The sequence below is a fragment of the Gouania willdenowi genome, chromosome 1, assembly GCF_900634775.1.
Source record: "Gouania willdenowi chromosome 1, fGouWil2.1, whole genome shotgun sequence".
Taxonomy (NCBI): Eukaryota; Metazoa; Chordata; class Actinopteri; order Blenniiformes; family Gobiesocidae; genus Gouania; species Gouania willdenowi.
In genome coordinates this window covers 17,992,772-17,999,473 of record NC_041044.1, presented here as the reverse complement: position 1 = coordinate 17,999,473, position 6,702 = coordinate 17,992,772, and positions in this window count along the sequence as shown.

Here is a 6,702-nt window from a genome sequence, read left to right as displayed (position 1 = left end):
AGAGTCAATTTCAATGTAGTACACGTGATTTGTTCAACAAGGTAGAGGAAGAAGCCTAGGCTTGGCAATATCTTACCAACTAAAGTCTATAGGTTTCACCATCTTCTCTCAGAAAATAAATATAATCATTGCTGCTATTTTAATTCTTTATTCCATGACCGAGTTGAGTTTTAACCCTAACCCCCCTTTTTCATAGTCGGACCACTTTTAAATTGTTTTATTTAAGTACACAGACACTAAATTCTTGTGTGATGCAGTTTCTTCACCTGCTGCAAGGAATTCACGAAGAGCAATAATTAACGCACGTGCAGAAGTGGAGGAGACCGCCCTATTTAAATGACAGTTTTTCTCGTTCAATGTAGAGAGGTGAGTGCACAGAAGCACACTATGACATTTGATAAGTTAAATTGGAGGCAGATGGACTTCTCTGTCTGCTGCACAAACATTTAATAATGTAGAAAATAAATAAACAAATAAAATGTTTTTAGACATAGACTTTCTTTTTTTTTTTTTTTTAAAGCAACACATTAGAACCTAATGATATTTTTTCCTCCTGATCTAATGTGGCTGCTCAGTCAGGTCCTGTAACTTTGCTCTGATCAGTTATGAAAAACAGGCAGACTTGGACAGAAACCGTCCTATTGATCTACCATCTGAGTTAATGCTGCAACATAGTCTGTCAATCAGTCAGCACCATTTGAAGATAATCTACTGACCTTCATCCAGCAGGTCTGAGCATTTACTTACTTACGGAGTTACTAAAGGACGAGTTCACTCAGAATGTAGGCTTATTCAAGAAGTTAACCGCTTTAATTTTACCCTGATAAATTGAGGAAGTGTAGTACAGCCCTCCGCTGCAGCCTTCTGCAATGTAGCAAGAAGGAGCAGGAAGAGGCTGCTGCCGCGGCTCTACAGACAGTGAAGGACGAGAGAGTTGTCGCTTGAAGCCGCATAAAAAGTTCACATTTTTCAACTTTGAGCAACAAGGTCGTGCTTGACCTAGTCACTCAAATCACATTGCATTCAAATCAATTTACATTGATTTGAATGTAATCTAATTGCTTTAGTCACTTCAGTCACGTTCAGTGTAAATTCACCTTCCGGCATTTTGCGAAAACAACAGATTCTTACTTACATAAAACTAACTCTACTTTTTTTTTTTTTTTTTTTTTTTTTTTTTTTTTTTTTTTTTTTTTTTTTTTTTTTTTTTTACCTTGTCTGCACATGCTTTCGAAGGTTAACACTACAAGAAGTGCAATCTTTTGACAGCAATGCATATTTTATTATTGCAATTAAATAAATTTATTTATTTCATTGCATAATTGTGACCGTCACCAGCCCTCCCTAGGGAAGGGTAAGAAATACTTTATTAAAGGGAGGATGTAAAAAAGAGAGGGCAGTGTTACACCAAGGTGAGGGGTTGGAGGGGGGTGGGGAAGTTAGCAGGGAAGAGGGATACAAGATAGGATATGGAATGGGTGAGGAATAGTTTTAAGTGATGCGATGTGAAATTGTGGTTGTGTATATTGTGTTTATTGTTGTGTTGTCAAGCCAGTTTGGTGACCAGTGTGTGGTTTAGGAATAATGGTGGTGGCTGTGAACAGAGGAAGAGGTGAGTGGAAATTCCATAAAACAGGTATTTGGGAACAACGTGTCTAAGGTTGAGCCCAGTATGAGTGTTATCCCACAGCCCAAGGCCAGTGCATCCATGACAAATGTATTTCCAAGTACCGCCACTGCAAAACCCAAGAGCCGCCCCCGGGCCCGAAGAAGCAGTCAGGCCAGCAGCAAGAGCAGGCAGCCTAAGGGCCCCCGGCGACCACCCCACGGCCAAGCAGTCCCCCGAACGCCCCCAAGATCCCAAGCCGAGAGGCAGCCATCGCCCCCCCATACACACCCGAGAAAGCCCCAAGGAGCCAAGGACTCTACTTTTCTTTAATAGTGAGTCGATGATCTCTCTTCAGTGTCAGCGTCATGGGGGGAGTAGCTGACCTACTGTGCCCTCCCACACACACTCACTCTTCCCACTACAGGGGGAGCTTTTTATTAATCAAAGATATCTGTTTGGCTATCGCAACTGACTGTGTCCATTCACTGACAGTGGACGGGAGTCTGTCCCATAGATATAATATACTGTGGTGTAATTGTTTTATATTTGTGCTATTGAACATACCCTAGAGCTGTTGTTAAGATCAGCCAATAGAATGTGTATATGTCTATGGCCTGCTCTGTTTATTCACGTGACGTCACTCACGTTGCTGCATCGCGACAAAGCAAATTCAGATGCAGGGCAGGAAGTGAAGCTTGAGAATTTGTCGTCTGAAATCATCAAAATGACCATGTTTTGTGGAGTTTACGGCTGCTCCAATCGTTCTAACCGAGAAAAGGAAAAGAGATCTTATAGAGTACCGAAGACTGTCGTTCACAATGGTGAGAAATGTAAAAACACCCTAAAAAGTGGATTCTAAACCTGCGTCTGTGGTCAGGTGGAGCAGAGTCTGCTGACCTCCGTGTCTGTAGCGACCACTTCATCAGAGGTGTTTTTGTGGTTGTGTTTATATAGCATTAGGTTGTCATTAAATGCTCATTTACTATTATTTGCCTTCTTTCTCTCACCCCTGCTGCACACTGTGCACATAAAGCTTAACACCCTATTGCTATTTCACTACATGTCATAAAGTACTATTCAGTAGTAGTATATACAGTATGTATGTGACAAACTAACTTGATGTATCCTTGACTGTCAGGCTAATGTCGTTATGGTAAGATGGTTCCGACTGGCTCCGACTATGTCTCTCTTCAGCCAACAGGTCAATGACTGTCTGCATACACAATCAAAAGACAAGGGACGCTGGCCCGACTGACTGTTGATTTTTGTGACAGTGCTGCAATACTTGTGGCCACTAGGGGCGCTTGACGTGAAAGTTACAGGTCTACCGTGCCATAGTGGCCAAAAGTTACACGGTGTTGTTTCAAGCTCATGCCTGTAGAAACTAGGTCAAAGTGTTGGAAATCTAATATTGTGGAAGTTATAATTATCAACGACCACGACAACTTCACACAAAACGTGTGACTTGTTTATTAACAGAAAAAGTCTAACACACTCTGGTGCCTGTGCATAACAAGCCATCACTCCATATGTCATACCGGTCCTTAAAAAGACCACACTGCTTACACCAGACCTTGAACCCTGAATACAAATGTTTCAATGTAATGATGAAAACTGTCAACAGTAAAGTCTGCATAGATCACTACAATCATCATGCTTGTGTTTCTGATTGATGCCTCCTAAATAATCCTTACAGAATTACTAAGAAACCTGGCACCTAGCAATCGCAGGAATCCCTCCTGTAATAGACTGACAATGAAAGACCAGCAAAAAGAAACTCTTAGTAGCTTTATACGAGTAATTGTGGCCGCAAATATAATGAAACAAACCTCAAATGGTAATAGACAATGTATGGTGAGGGAATTTGATAAAACAAATTGTAAATTTCATCACTTAATCAAAAGCCACTCCTGACAGACATCATACATTAGTGTAATAGCAGCAAGACACAAACCTACCCTAGTCAACACACTCAATTCAACATTCAAATGTAAGTTTTTTGTTATGGTGAACGACATCCAAACTCATCAGAAAATCTGAGATAAATATTTACCTATATTGAATAGGATGCTTTATTGCCTTTTGAAATTGGACAGCCTGATTTTTAGATCATTTAGCAGCTTTTTCGGTCAATATAACAACTTGTGTTGCTTTTAGTTGCTCTAAAAAACCAGGAAAGTTAAAGTTGTAATTGTAACCCTCTTTTGTTTACCAAAAGAGGATAAAAACAATTGTGACCTGAAAAAAACTGAGCGGAAGTTCCAACACTGTAGTTTTGTAATAGACAATGAAGCAGAGAAGAAGAGCTCTCCTAAGGGACATTTACTCTCCCTTAAATAGTACGCAGCCCACGCTCTGGTGGCTGAAGTTAGCGAGTAAATCACAGACTGTTGAAGGACTCCCACACAAAATGACTTCTATCCTCAGGGTTTGTGCGTCTTCAACACTCCGTGTAAATGAATATGATGCATAATAATGCATTTTGTTAGGCATTGATCTTCTGATGAGTACATTTAAAAGATTGTAGGCCAACTTTGTAAAAACAATGGAGGATCGCTTTAAGATCATTTATCATAAGTAATGCACATTTAATGAAAAAATGTAAAGGTGCTAAAACCTCCATACATTTCTTTATACATCTCATTCTGAGACACACTATAATTTAGAGTTAGGTCAAACGAACACCAGTTTTACTAAAACACTAGAAAACTTACAGTGTGATCTACGCTGTGAGATATCTAACATAACACATAATTGCATTCACTTGCTCATTCTTTGTAGGGACCTTTCCTCTGTTAAAGCATCAAGCGCTACATGACATGCATGTCAACTCTGTGTCAGCTTTGATGCAGGTCATGCAAACAACATGTCTGTCAGGGTGACTGTGTCCATGAGCAGAGAGCGTAGTGCGAAGCTGTGGCAAGGCTGACGCCATTGATTAAAGCTTTGACTGGTTGACATCACCAAGTGTCAGCATCTTCGGTCCAAAGCAGTGGATCAATGCTTCACTCTTTGTTCAACCAATAAACTTTCATGATCAAATCAGGCTGACGGATCATTCAATTCTAGCTAGTCCTTGAAAACAAAAAAAACATCTTGTTACTTGTAGATATTTAAATAATTTAGAACAAGTAAGGAATATTTTGACAATAAGATTACAAAAATATGTTGTTGTCAAAAATTTAGAATATTTTCCCCCCATTAGGAGACATGCATGAGTGCCAGGAGATACAGTTTAAGTACGGTACTATGTTGAAATGGTATCACTACCAGTTACATTAACAACATCAATTATGGTTTATGCATGACTAAAAAACATTAAGTAGTGCACATTAATAAATAACAAAAACATAGAAAAACTATCTTAAAAGTACTTTTCTGAACATTTGTTTTACTCTTGGGGCAGGAATAATGAGGAGCAGCCATTTTTGGCCAGACGTAACATAGGGTCATTCATTTAATGTCATTTGTAGCAACAGCATTTCAGAAGTATAATTCTGAGGATGTCCGCAGTGCTCCGCCATGATAATATAGATATATTATCCACAAATTGTCACTGGAAATGGCATCCATTGACAATATCATCCTACAGCACCGCAAAGACCAGCACATGACAGCGACTTGACAAAACAGGTAAGTTCTTGTTCTCAGTCAGCTAGGGTATCCTTTCAATACTACAGCTTGTTTTGCTAGTTTCTTTCACATTTCTCCTCTGATCATCTCGCAGCAGGAAACTCAGGAAAGAAAGAAACACTTTTGGATTAATGGATGGGCAGCAGCTAGCCACAGCAGAGATTTTTTGAAAGTACCTTGTTTTTTATTTTCTTTTTGCCATTTGTGGTCACTTAAACTGAGTGCTTTCCTAACAAGCACACAGCACCTACATCCATTTCATTTGATTTCCTAAAATTACTGAAGAACCAAAAAGATTGCACAGGCAGAGTCACTCAGTCCTCCCGTATTAGTTGCCACTGGCTGTCCCTCATTCCATACACATTACTATCATTCTTTATCCTTCCCACGACTTATAAACCTTGATTCCAACTGCAGGTTTCCAGTAGAGTGCTCCAAGTGAGGTGCTGTCACTCTTATCGCCAACAAAAGTGCAAAATCCTTCCCTGCTCAGCCCTGCAGAGCTGAGTACTTTTGTTCCCGGCTGTCAGAAGGAGTGAGAATGGCTTTGCAAGGTGAAGTAATGAAAGCGAAGGAATCAGCTCTAAATGATGAAGAGCTCCTTTTTCAGCAGTGCATGTACTCGTTTGTAGGATATGTTTATAGATGAATGAACAGCACCTACTGGAAGTCTCTTCAATGCTTCTGATAAATCCCTAAAGTTTATGCTGCTATGAGGGAATGTATTTGCACATGGTGAAACAATAATAAGTCAATTTGCATTAAAATCTGAATTTCTAAGGATTGTATCAGATAACTTTCTTCTTTTCAAAAAAAAAAAACATTTTTTTTACCTTCTACCTTTGTATGATAGAACTTTATGAAACAATTTCCTTTGAGGACCATCTGATGACAATACCCTGCTGTGGCCACATCAGTATGATTACTCTTGAAGTGGGTGAGCTGAAACTCTCTCAAAGGAGGTCATCTGTGAACTTCAAGTGGTTGCTGCAACGTTTTTGAAGTAGTGGCCACTCCATGTCTCTGCTGTTCAGTCAGACCACACTCTTACTAAAACTAGTGTTACATTTGTTTCATCATTGGAGCCTATGGATGGTTTAGGGCCTGACTACAAATACCCACATTATATGGAAGATGCACAACTGAGCATCACACTGAGGCAGTTTTTCCAGAGTTTATGATGTGTGACGGCTATTGCCTCTCATTGCATCATGATGTGTGTCAGCTGTTAATATCATAATTAGGAACTTTCACATTTTATCAAACTGATGGATTAAAAAAAATATTCAAATAGGTTTAAGTATAACAGATCTATAATAGATATAATAGTGGACCATTGTATTATTTATTGGAATTGATTTACCTTTGAGCAGGGGAGTGATATTTACCTTATCTTAGCACTCTCACATAAACAAAGGCACACCCTGTTTTAAAATGGTCTTTTCTGCTGTAAAATAAAT